Below are 13,921 nucleotides of genomic sequence, written 5' to 3'. Positions count from 1 at the left end.
TCCAGAGGAGATCAAAAGTATTTAACCAAAAATAAACAACGAAAAGATTTAAATGCATTCAACTTACAGCCAACACTGACAAGCACAATGAAAAGGTGAAAGCTTTGGTGAATAATCCAAATGTTGCAGGAGAAATTACCAAACAGATAAACCAGCCTTAAATTTCTGGGTTGTAGCTACCTCCTACCTGCCCAGTGGGTAACTTGGTCCATGAACTAATCTGTCTTCCTAGGGCATCGCGCAGTTGCTTTGCTGCTCACCTTAAAAGCAACTTTGATTTCATGTCATCAGCTGGCGTATGCACCAAGTGTGCCCTTTACAGTTGTTAATCTTGATTCCAGTTTCTTCTGTTGCTGTCTTTGGGGAGAGTGATAAAGAAGGAGCAGGGAAGGAAGTTTTAAGCTCCTTTGCAATTCTGTACTTAGGGCATCTGCAACTTTACCTGATTTCCCCAGGCTTTGCTCAAGCTCTGCTTCTTGCACTCCCTTGAGGTCTCTGGGAGCGGAGACCACCAGCAAACACCGTGTGTTCACCTAGCCAAAGCCTGCTCAGAAAAGCTCTTCTGCCGCAGGTAAGGGCTGGAAATGGAAGCAAAACCCACTCATACATGCAGCTTCATGCTCAAGTTTATTCTCAGGAAGCCGTAACCGTCCTGCTGAAACCAAACAGCCTTTCAAGAGACAAAGGGGCACTGGCACTAATGAGAACAGACAATTAATTAATAAAAAATATAGCTAAAGAAGAAGCAAAAAAATTTGCTTGAGGAGACAGGAAAATCAACTACATAAACCCCAGATCTGCTGTTATATTTCCTACCAAAGCCAGTACAAAACCCACCCTGTGGGATCAATTTTGCCTCCAAATAGACAATTAGACTGCAGGTTGCGGTTGTTACTGCAACAGCTCTTTCAAGTATTGCCTTCATCCCTTGTCTCACTTAACCTAGAGACAGGTGAAACTTGCTCTTGATCTCCCCCGTATTCTCTGTTTTTTATCTGAGAGTTCCCTAAAAACTACTGAAAAGTCACAATGTTATAAAAACCAATTTGTTAAAAGCAAAGGTTCAGTCCATTGCTCAAGCAAGTGAAAATGTTGCACTTAAGGGAGGAAAAAACAGAGCTGAAATAGATTAATGGAAGAAAGTAATGAAGGCAAGAAACAGTCCAGAACAAAAGGCCAAATGCTTCATATTAGACAGGAGGAGAGAGAAAACTGTAAGGTCATACACAATCCAGTCAGCTGAAAATTGTAAGCAGATGCATAAATGAAAGTAACAGCAAACAGTATCTTAAAAAGTGGCTGCCAGAATTGCAAAAAAAAAAGTTTTTTCATGAGCAATGCAATTCATGAAATCCATTTTCCAGTGGCTTAGTGTTCTGTGTCCCCTCCCATTCCTGCATTGCCCCTGCCATGGCCACTGTGGCCAGCTGGGCAGCGTGGGGATGCCTGGGTGCTCCGCTCTGCCCCGGGTGTGGGTGGCAGGGACAGCTGGTGTCTTCTGACCCCAGGCAGGATCTGCTCCTCTCTCCGTGTGCCACTCTCTGCATCCTGCCTCATACCTCTGTCAAATTGGCTCGTGTGTAAACAACCGTTTAGTTACTAAATCCCTTTTCTCTTTCTTTTTAAAAATTGCATCTACATAATCTGTTTTAAACTTCATGCAACGTTTAGTCTCGTAAACTCTCTAGGACAGGGGCTGTCTTTTAATGCCTCAGACAATGGGCGACAACCCGACTGAGCTCTGTGCCACCATATTACGAACATTAAATCATACTAATAATGGAAGAACATGGAGTTCATGCTCAGCCTTTGGCTTTGTTTCTAAAAATGCACTTCTAAGCTCAAGAACCAAAGGGAAAGAAGAGAGGGGAATTTCCTCCCCCTTTTCTCCTTGCCTTGCTCCTGCAGCTGCAGGTACTGACAGAGAAGGTGCTGATGAGACCATTAGCACAAATAACATTGTTTAAATCCTCAGCAATGACAAGAAGCAATTCGACACCGGACAGGGGAGAATAATCAACATTTGGTTTTGCTGACTTTTATGATGCTGCTCTTCTTTAACTTTTTTTCCACTGTCTAACTAGAGGAAAGACAGAAGAATGATTTGTCATTGTGCTCTACAGATGAATGGAGACACAACGTAACTTTTGTTGTCAATAAGAAAATATTGTACCATTTCTTATGGAAGATCTCTGGCCCTTTGATTTTTATATTTTTAGGGAGAGATAAAACTCTCCGTACAATATGTAAGTAGTGAAATGGCTTCTTTTGAAATTCTGGAGATGATAAAGCTCCTTTGATATAAGGCATACACTGCATCTGTTTTCACCTCTCTGCTAACACATCTTATTCTTGCGAACTGGCTAAGAGCTGTGGAAAGATCTATCGCAATTTCACCAGTACCATTTAGCATTGCTCTTCAACCAGTCTTGGCAGTATCTGTCCACAGCAGTTATGTGAAGAAAGATGCCATAGAAGTTCAGCAGAAATGCACAAGGTATTTTACCGTGTATGGATGCAATCTCAGATACTGGGGACAAAGAGGGAGTCCCGTGCTGGCAAATGTCACTGTTACCTACTTTCAGATGCGAGCACAAAAATTGTAGCAAAACATGTGCAATACTTCATCAGGAACAAGTGGGTCCTTTTGTCGGTGATCCTGGGGGCTTACGGCGCAAAAATGTGGCATGCCTATCACTCTCCCGTTTTTACAGTTTTGACAATACTGCACAGTATCTCCCACAGCACGACACCTTAGTGAAGCAGAACGTTGAACACATCAAACTGAGGCCAGACGGGGGTGGCCAAAGAGAAGGAAGAGATTTAGCACAGGCACGAGCTCCAAGGCGGTAGTGCTTAAACCCTGCCTTGCCCTTGCAACATTTAGAGGTTTTCTTACTAACAAACTAGGAAACAACAGTTTTGCTTTCGTACGTGCCAGACCTGTCTCCATCTTGTGTGAACTGAGCTGTTTGGCCTAACCATCCTATGGACCCACAAATCAGGCTTTGCCATGTCTTACAATCAAAATTATTGGCCTTTACCAGTATTGTCCTTTCTATAGATACTGGTTTAAACCAGTGATAAAGTCAAAGATTTTTGATCCAATATATCTTACAAAATTTCAGTATTTTTTCGTAAGAGAAAGAAGACTGATATCAGAGAGACACATGCATCTTTGGATTATGAAATCTCTAACCCTTCAAAATCAACAGACACCAAACCACCAAACTGTACCTCTGGTTATTGCATGATGCCTCCCTACTCTCTCTTCATTCTCCTACACCAGCCAGCAAGCACAGATGCTCACTATCATTTCCTAATTAAAGCCCTGAGGCAGGAAAACAGTTACTGTGTACTATAAACCACCCTGAAAAGCATTTAAATACGTGTTTAAACTTTAGCATGCTTTCAAGAACCCTTAACAGGGATGCTTTGTTGAACTGGAGTGTTGAGCTACAGCCCTTTCCATGTCTCTTCAGCACATTTAAAAGGAGCTAATAAGAGGAGATGATTATTGCCGGTGGTGACAGAAGTGGATAACCCTCTTGTTAAAACCATGCTGCACAGAGAGGGGTTGTTGATACGTCCCAGCTTGCAAAACCACATAATGATATTGCCTACTTTGTTAACATCGAGGGCTGTCTCATCTCTAGAAAGAATTTCCTCCACCTGTTTTGTTTATCTAAAGCCCAAATTAGTACCTTTTTCTTCTATTCAAAAGCAATCCTGCAGCATGCACTGAGATCTGTTGCTGAACTGGTACACACATAGAATACTTCTTACAAAAAATTAAAAGCTGGCTGATTGTTCTGTGTATCTGCAAGCAGGTTACTAATTAATTTAATTTTTTTTATTCACAAGTCAGGTCCGTATTACTCTCTGCTTTGTGATAAATGCAAGTTCATATTCAAAGACAATGTTTACATTCATCACATGAGCTAAGCTTGTCTGCAGTAATTAACAGTTATTCAGATGCTGCCCATTATTACTTCAAATAATAAAGAAAATATTTTTTTATCATTAGCTAGCTAGGTCAGTGAACACAAGGGCCATGTGTATTTTAAATTCCCAGGAAAGCAGAAATTAGTTCCAACACTTCAAAAACCCTAAATCACTGTCATCTGCATTACAGATTCCCAGATGTAAAGAAAGAAGGAAAAGTCATTAATATATGAACACACACACACAAATAAGGTAATTGCTTCCCCCTCTGCTTTCTCCCTGCACTTTAGAGATCACAGAGAATAATTATAACTATTTTTTAAATTATGTCAAATGAACCCAGTTTTGCTTCCAAGAATCAACTGCTTTAACATTAATCTAAAGGATTATTTGGATGAGTGAAAATTGTCTGGGAGTGTCAGAGCAGCCGTGCTCTGAATAGAAAGCTGCCGTCTGAGTACAAGAGGATATAGGTGAGATACACTGTGACTGTGACTTCCAGATGATGAGTCTGGTTTGATTTCCATATAGGTGAAAGGCAATCACACCTTCAAATGTGAAAGGGGAAAAGATCCCAGAAATTCAGCATGTTCTCATCCAAGAGTTCCTAAAACGCATATAGGCACTGATGCTGAACTCGGGACCCTGCCTTTCCGCTGGCATCTCGGGTTGTTAGGTGTGAATTAAAGTTTAAGAGCCTGAAGTTCTTTGCGCCGGCTGCCAGTACTGGCAGGGTGGGAGATTCCATAGTGAACAACAAGCAGTTAAATTCCACTGTTTATGCCTTAACCTTCAATATGGGATTTTCCAGGAACTGGAAGGGAAACATTCTGTCCTAGAACAGCAAAATACTGTCCTAAGATGTTACCTAAAATCAGGCAACTTAGTATTACAAGCACCTTGTAGTAACATGGAAAATAAACTGCCTCAATATAATTTGATCTATTTTTCTAATAACTTTTCTAATGAATATTTTATTTTCTGTAGTGCTGGACTTAATTTGCTTGTAAGACAATTGTCATTACATTAAGGAACAAACAGTTCACTACAGCTGAGGAGTGCAATAATTGATTTTTCAACTTGGTGGATGAAGTAAGGAATCATTATTTTTATGTTCCAAGCCACATCAAAAAAAGCTGGTGTAGATTCTGAAATCCTTCATTTGGAAAGACCAGTTTGGATGTTTTCTGATTTTCCAAATATTTTTTCTTTAGTAAATTTGGATCGATACCTGTTTGTCCTTGTTTCAGGTGCCAATGAGGAGGTGCACAAGAAGCCGGGAGGAGCAGAGCCAGGACAGCTGACCTGAACTGGCCAAAGGGATATTCCATACCATAGAATGTCACGCTCAGTATATAAACTGGGGGGAGTTGGCCGCGGGCCACGAATCGCTGCTGGGACACTGGCTGGGCATCAGTCAGCAGGTGGCAAGCAACTGTATTGTGCTTCACTTGTTTTTCTTGAGTTTTAGTCTTCCCTTTTAATTACAATTATTATTAAATTTTACTTTATTTCAATTATTAAACTGTTCTTACGTCAACCCACATGTTTTACCTCTTTCCGATACTCCTCCCCATCTCACCGTGGGAGGGAAATGAGCACGCTTGGCTGATGGCTGGGGTTAACCCACAGCACTGCTGTGGTCAGTAGAGCTGTTCCAGTTCAGGTCACGGTGTTTGTCATTCTCCCGGCTCTGGGCAGCTGGGAAGGCCTGGCTGGGCGAGGAGCTCTCCCAGAGAGCAAAGCTATTCCTGGTGTCTTCAAAAACATCATGTCTATCAGTTCTGTTATCTGCCTAGACACCCTACATGACCAACAAATCAGGTATGTTTTAATTTATATGGGATAAGGCATGGTTCAGAGCTCTGTGCTTGATGCCTATATGTATAAATCTTTTTGACTGAGGATTTTAACACCACTCACTTATTTTGATCTCATGATTGAATGATCTCCTGATTAAAAAATGTGAGTTCTAATCTTTCTGAGCCTCCAGTTCCCCATACATAGAGGCAGAATAATCCATGCAGCTTTGCAAAGGTCTTTGATGTCCTCAGATGAAGAGCAACGAGCATTAATATGACTCTATTGCCAGCATAAAATTACTACTATATCTTCTCTAGCCCTTGAGCTGTGTTAAAGGCAGCAATGACACTTAATTCATTTGATGTAACTGTGTGAGAATGATCATATATACAGAATTAAAGACATAGTTTTTTATCAATTATGCAGTAGCATCTAATCTGTACTCTACTAATTAGAAAGGGGAAGAAAAAAGATAGTAGCTGAAAATTAATTTTGACAACATTTCTATACTGTTTAGAACCTAGTTGTAAGAATTAAATATTTATATCATTATGGTCTCCATTATGCATCTTAACGTGGTTGCCTGAGAAAAAAGACTGCAAGGTGCTTCAGCACTCACGCAAGTTTAGAATTTGGATTCTCCCATGAGCTGATAATGCCAACAAGGTTGTATCTAAGTTTGATATCTTCAGACAGGAATCTTTTTTGCTACATGCAAGCTTGCAACTCATTTCAAGCTGCTGATGTGTCACATTGATCTCAGAACATAACACGACTTTCTGTTCAATTGAAGAGTCGTTTGAAAACGTAATGGTACTGAAAGGGTTCCAAATCTAAGTTATGGCTCACGGGCCAACTCCAGGGCCTGTGTCACAGAGTCCTCCCTCAGAGTTGGATGGTTGTCACAGTATTCCAGGATTACAGGCTTATTATGTTTAGAAGAATAAAGTTCTAGTTTTTTGAAAGTTTTCCATGCATCTTCTATTCACATTTGTTTTATACTCACCTTCTAGCTTGTATTTGCCTGCATCCTTTTTAGTTCATTTCACCTCTTGCAGCCTTCCCTAAGCAGCCAGGACCACAACTTTAAAACTGCCTCAAAAGAAGGCTGAACACCTTTCCGTGGGCACACTCCTCTCCAGAGGGTGAGCGTTTACGTGATACAGGTTCAGCCCTCCAGCTCCTGGCAGCCTGCCAGCGGTGCTCAAGGCTGGCAAAATTTATGATTGTTATTCAATGCAAGAAGACTTTGCTCTTTGCAGGTAATTGTTAAAAGGTGAGGCCCTGACCCCACTTATTACACGATGGGTTATTGCCTAGCACTCACCCGGAGGGGTTCCCTACTTGCAACTTTCCTAACAACTGTAGAAGGAACCCACCTTCTCCCTCGAGAAGGCTGTTCCTCTGCCATCTTCCCCTAAAGAATCTCACATCTCCCTCTAACCTAATTTTTTTTTTTCATGCTCATCCATTTCTGCTCCTGACTTGAAGTTAATGAGACATATTGAGTTGTCCCAGCACGCTTGGCTGTATCAGAGCATATCTGGACTACACAAAGTCCTAGACTCTACAAGTCATCATACCGCACTCTTCTGTAATGAACTCAGAAGCATAAATAGCAAATATACATAGATATAAAGTCTCTCATAAAATAAATTTCACTTAAACACTGAGCAATTTAGGCTGCCAAAAATGCACTTTAACATAGAAGTTGAAAAGGAAGGATGATTTAAGAAATTATTTTAGGCTTCAAGAAAACACAGAAACATACGGTTTATGTTAAATATTTGTATGCATGACAGAGCAAATAGAGATGTCTCACGGGTTTTGAATCACATATTTAGAGGGAAACAGAAGAGAAAAATTCCATGCTGTGTCCTTTCTTTAGCACAGTCTAGAAAGAGTTTTTCTTAAGACATACTTGTCTAAGAGAAGCTATGATTAAAAAAAAAAAAAAAGAACTAAAATATCTGAGACCAGCATCAAATTTTAAAGCTGTGTTTCAGTACTTCTCCCCACTCAATGCATTAAACTCCTTTGGCCATAGCAAGCGCAGCCCTTTGAAGGCAGGGCCCCTGCCTGGGACTGGAACCCAGAGACCTTAAAGCTGGACACCACCTCCAGCAAAAGCAAGTCCTTTAAAAGGGAAGGCAATTGATGGAAAGTCTTCGAACAAGGAACCCTTCAGGTATGTGAAGTGTTTAAGAGGAAAGCTTTTTTCCCCAGTGGTATCAGGTCCTCGATATGAGACAGTAATTTAAAGAGGAGAACTCTCTAATTTGGAGAATCCATAGATATTATATCTGTGGGGGGAAAAAAACCTAGGGAAATTTTTTGAAAATAATAGCAGATAGAAAACAAAGCAGAAAAGGTACAGTGGCTTAGCCCTGTGGAAACATCAGCTGTTCTTAAAGGCGGCAGGATGGTATTGGTACTGTGCAGTCAACACTTCTGTTCTGCACAGCTTCAGGAAAGGTGGCTCCCTCCTCGCGGGGGGCAACCTGCCCCATCAGACAACTTCCCACCCCATACATCATCCCTGGCCATCAGACAAGGTGCTTTTAGGTCCCAGGTGGAAACTACAGGACACAGTGAAATCCAAACACGTCCTCTCTCGGCCCCTCAAAGTTAGTGTTACAAATGCTAAGTGTATGGAGAAGTCTTAGCAACAAGGTTAGACTTATAAAGAAAATGGGATGTAACTCTCCATTAACACCATCGTGAAGGTCCAAATCAACAGACTGAAAGCAACGCTCATCGTTCAGTATCAAACTAAACCCGATGTTTTCGTCTGTGTGTGCATGCATGTATGCATGGAAAATCCTTTCTGGTTAATTCTCAATATACAAAAGTTGTTAGGTGCTTAGTAAAAGGGGCAGGGAGAAAACGCAGAGCGCCCATATTGCAGAATAAGTCACCTGCCCGTTTCTATCCAGCAGTCTCTTTGCTGCCGTTTAACTCCTTCAGACAGCTGCAGTTGTACATGGAACGATAGAAAGGTTGCTCTAGGTTGACAGACACCTTATTAGCATATGTCATTATAATATTAGCAGTCATTTTCTTATTTATTAGCGGTCATTTTCTTATTGATATCAAATGTGATTCTTCATGCCCAAAGGGTCAGGAGGAAAAGGCTTGCCTCTTCCCACTGCCTTTAAATTGTGTTGACATCCGTTTACTCACCCATTACAAACAATTGGTCCAATAAAAATACAGAAAGGGGAAGATGCTAAATCAATAGCTGAGACTGGTGAAAAATGGAACATCAAAGTGATGAAAGAGAAATTATTATTTTGACCATATTTAATCAATCCTGAGGACTACAATATCAATGGAGAGTTCAAGAGGAGGCAGAGATTTATCGTGTTTCACGCACACACTCTGGTTAGCGGGATGGTTTGTTCACATAAATTTATGGAAAATAGCCTATCTTCACTCCTCCTCTGAAGCTCACTGGCTTCAGGACAGTTGTAGGAGGCATGAACACTGCACGTTCCATATCACTGATATTTTTTTTCCTTTTTTTTTTTTTTTTTTTTTCCCTGTGAAATGTATACAGCCTGGTCTGTCCTTTCACTGCAGGAGGGCAATGCCCTGCTGGGAGCATCATAGCAAGGCAACTGCCAACGGCCAGATCTACCCAGCTTCAGGATTTTATTCCATTCTTTCATTTTACTCAATAGGACAGTGAGGAAGATGGTGACATTGCCAAAAGTGCCCTTCATCCCCACCTCTTGTACTCTAGATACTTCCTAAGCCACCCTCTCATCCTTCTAGTCCAAGAAAGTTCTGGTATTATGTTGTGGAAACAGGAGTGAATTACCTCCTGGGGTTAATTTGGTTTTTCTTTTCCTTTTTTATTTTATTGAAAGACTAATGTTACGGGTGGCAAAGAATTTATAATTAAGCAGATGCCCATCAACATTTTTTAAGCAGAACTTCTATTTGAAAAGCAATGAATATTTTCCCTACTATCCCCCTTCAACAGATGTTCTGCCTAATCTACATTCACTTTGCTTACTGTCTTACCTTTGACCTTTCTTTTGAAGGTATTCATAGAAGAGAATGTCAGTATTTATCTACCTGCTGTGCTTCCATCTGTCTATGCAGTGCACGAATAACCACAAATTATATTTCCTTTGTGAAAATTTGAATGACAGAAGCATTTCTAAGGCTTCGTACACATGAAATAATCAGATGCTATCTCCTTGTCTTGGAGGAATTATTCATCCTGTATCTGGACATGCAAACCAGAGGAACAGCTGCCAAATCTGGATTTGGGTTTCCAGTGTCTCCACTGAGATTTTCTACCAGAAGTCTTTCTTGGATGCTTTTCCATCACCCTTGTTTTACTCATTTTTCTTGACAGGGAAAATTAAGTAGGAAGCTTCATACCCAAGGCTGCCACAAGGAATGTAGAGCAACATAAAGTCATTTTAAAGAGGTCTCCTTTGGGAAGTGTTATCAGAATAATGACATGCAAACCTGTTAAAGTCTATGCAGTTTAAAGGCTGAGAAACAGGTCCTGCTCTGATGATTCCATTGGAGCCGTACTGACACTGCTGGTCTCAGAATTTATGGGCTTTAGGATGTACAGAAGTTTCCTATGCAAGATGCTAAAATATGCTGCTTTTGGATGACTTAGAATGACAAGAAAAATAAAGAGGCCTTTAATATATATATATATATAATATAGATCTTAATAAAGTTTTATAAACATTGGCCTTCATGTTTATTTGCAATGGTGTCAACTCCTTTTTGCCATGTTGGTGGAAGAGGCCAGAGAAATGCATCCCTATCAAGCCAAATACAATTACTAAACCAGAAAAATATACAACTATTACACCAAGGCTCCCTTGTATATTTAAAAGAGAGACTAAAAATTTATTTTAATTGCAACAAAGAAACATGAATATATTATATAGGAAGAATACCAAAGCATAGTAGATTAAGACTTTTTAAAATAGGTGAACCTGAAAGAAACTCTTGATCCTGGGATTTTTGGAAAGTGATTTCAAATCTTATCTTCAGAGATTAGGAAGAAAATGTGACTTTTTTTTTTTTCTTTTCTTCTCCACCCACAAGTTAAAAGAATGGACAATTTAAAAACTTGTAAAGCATAAAAATGGAAATGACAAGATAAAGTCTTAGACTTGAAGTTTCTATGTGTATTGGTACTCAAGATACTCTTCTAACAGTAAAAACTATGTCTTTCATTTTTTAAACCATCTAGCTATTGAATTGAAAAACAAAGGAAATGTACATAAAAAATACACAGTTCAGATCCAAGATCAGCAATAATATCTATAATACCTAAACCTTCCTGTCCATGTACGTAACAAAATAGAGAATATTTTCCTCCTCAAGTTTTTTGAGTTCACTAACAATACTAGTTCTATTTCAATTTCTTTTAAAAATAGTTAATTATAATTCCATGTATTGGCAAACAGTATTTCCTCCTTTTCTGACTCAGAGATGGCAGGTGGAAGCCAGGTGCTACAAACCATAAGGATTCAGAGAGCATTAAAAGGCAATGAATCTCCACAATAATAGTCCACCATCCAATAATGGACACTCTTGTGCTCAGCATCACTGTAATTCTGTAAATGCATCTGAACATACCAGGGCGAACAGTGAGCAGCAACTTTTTACTCCACTCAGCATTTCTTTTTCAGAAAGGTTCTTGCTAAAAATACAAAGTGAGCTCATCGTCTAAGTTCATGATTTGTTTTCGTCCAGGCAGCTGTGCACAGCGCTCTTTAAGGCTCTCGGGAGAGCCACCTATGGAGTGACATTTTAATATCCTGGACAGAGCTCTGGTGAATGGGGTAGAACTGATTACATGTTGATTCCTCCTTCAAGTACTCAATTCATTTTTAAATTTAAGCTTATTTAGTACTCGTGAAAAGGGTCCAAGCTAACAACTGTGCCACGTAACAGAACTGTGCAGTCTTGGCGAGAACTGCTCCAGCAGGATATACACCAGTGACATATAACACAGACTGGATAATCCGATTCTGGCATATTTGCTAAAATAGAGAAACACTTTGATCTACCACTCAGTTGGTCCATACTACTGGAGAAGACATTCCAGTTCAACCTCCTGCTTCTGAGAGGACTCCGACATTAGTCTTACATGAGGCAACACTTGCCACTGAAACAAAACGTGCACTACAACACTTGCTTGGGGAAGTCAGGCTCCTACAATGGGAACAGTTGAGTGAAAAGGGAAAGCCATTATCACATGTTATCTTAAATGCTCCACAGCACATTTAATGTTAAGTATGGCCATCAATTCCTCACCCTGGCAAAATTCCAGGATTGGCAATTAAATCTTCCTGAATGTCTACATTACAGTCTAAAGCATACTCCTGGACACAGTGGGACTGTGCAAAATTTTACATATCTATTCCTCTCCACTGACTATAAAAAAAATAATTTGGTCTAGGCTGGCTCTCTGAAATGCAGACATCTCATTTTTATGTGCAAATGTTAGGATAAATGAATCTTATCCCAAACTCCTGGGAATAGAAAGGCGAATCATGCCCAACATAATGAAAAGGTTTACCCATAGCTGAAAGAAGAATATCAGATAGAGGAAAGTAGAAAAAGAGAAGAAAAAAGCTCAAATCATAAGCAAAGAAACAACTCTGGAACATTATTTTAATTATCTTGTATCAGCATGAAAAAATCTGGTGGTAATTCAGTATCTATTTAGAAAAACAGGGAAACATGTACTGTGAACTATGTAATTAATGTTTTGACCAACTAGAACACAAATCAATCTGCTTTTCATCCAACAGCTGCCTAGTTTTCCAGGAAAAAAAAAAAAGAAAAAAAAAAGACAATCAATACTATGAAAAAGGCTTGCAAAGCAAGGCGTAGGTTAACCAGTACTTTCTGCACTTGATATCACTAAGAGAATTATATATATATATATATATATATAAAATGTTGAATTTGTTCCCTTCATCCATTAACAGGTTTTTGAAGAAGCTCATTTGTTAGGCTCAGGCACATCACAGGACCAAAATATTCATGATTCAATTATCTGTGAAGAACTGCAGAAGGTCAGGGTGGCTCTGGAGGATGCCACATTAAGGCAGGCAAGTGAGAATCAGCACCTTCCCCATCATTCTCCATACGCTGCAATTTCTGCATCTATCACAGGACTGAACTGTGCTGCTAAACCGAGTAGTATCTCACTGGACACACTCCAAAAAACCGTAGGGTTTTCCCTACCATCCTTCAGGATGGTGGTGCCTCCTCCGATTTCAGTATAATTTTCCATTCACTTAACGAAACAAAAGACTTTGTAACTCCTCCTTTAAGTCTTGGTGCCTCCGGGTTTCACAATGCTTGAAACCCAGCCCTAGAACTGTAAGAACAGGAATGACTGCCATTTGAGCACAATAAATAAAATGCACCCTATAAGGCTCATAATTCAGTGATGCGTTATCTGTACCCAACCAAGAAACGTATCTTTAACACCTTGACAGTATTAAAGACTTGAAGGATTTTTAAAGACTGAAGGCCAAGGTTGCTTGTGAGAGCATTCTGATTGAGACTTTCAGGGAGGGTATGAAAAAGAATACATTAAATTTCTCAGCAGATTAAATCATTATAATGGAAACTACATGAAAGACAGTATTTCTAATAAGGGAAGAGTTGAAAACTATGTCAGAAATTACTTACTATTTTTGAAAAAAATCAGACTTTCCTTTCACTAGCTATCAAATAATTGGTGTTAAGTCATCCTCCGAACTGGACTGAACCCTGGAAACTAAGCAATAACGGTGGTCCAAGCCCTCAATGAAAGCGCATTAACAATGGCGATTTTGGTCAGGGATGTAGCAAATGAGCTGCATGACTTCTGTTAATTTGGGGCTTGCTTCTGCTTTTGAAGTGAATAGTTCTGTTGACTTCAAGGAAAATGAAACCAAACGGTCTTTCCCGGCAATCACTTGAATTCAGTTCAAGAAGAAATCAAAGCCTTTGCCCAAAAGCTAGTCCGAATTCCTGGAGTAAAACTAATTAAAAGAAAATCCTGATATATGCGTGTGTTCTTTGAATAGCCTGGTTTCAGGCAGGTTGCGGAAACACCACCGTTCAATGACTAGGTATTTCTGGCCTTTTTATCCTTAGTTAGCTATGAGATCCCCTGCCAAGGCAC

Source organism: Falco naumanni, chromosome 1, assembly GCF_017639655.2.
Source record: "Falco naumanni isolate bFalNau1 chromosome 1, bFalNau1.pat, whole genome shotgun sequence".
Taxonomy (NCBI): domain Eukaryota; kingdom Metazoa; phylum Chordata; class Aves; order Falconiformes; family Falconidae; genus Falco; species Falco naumanni.
Note: the sequence above shows the minus strand (reverse complement) of the source record.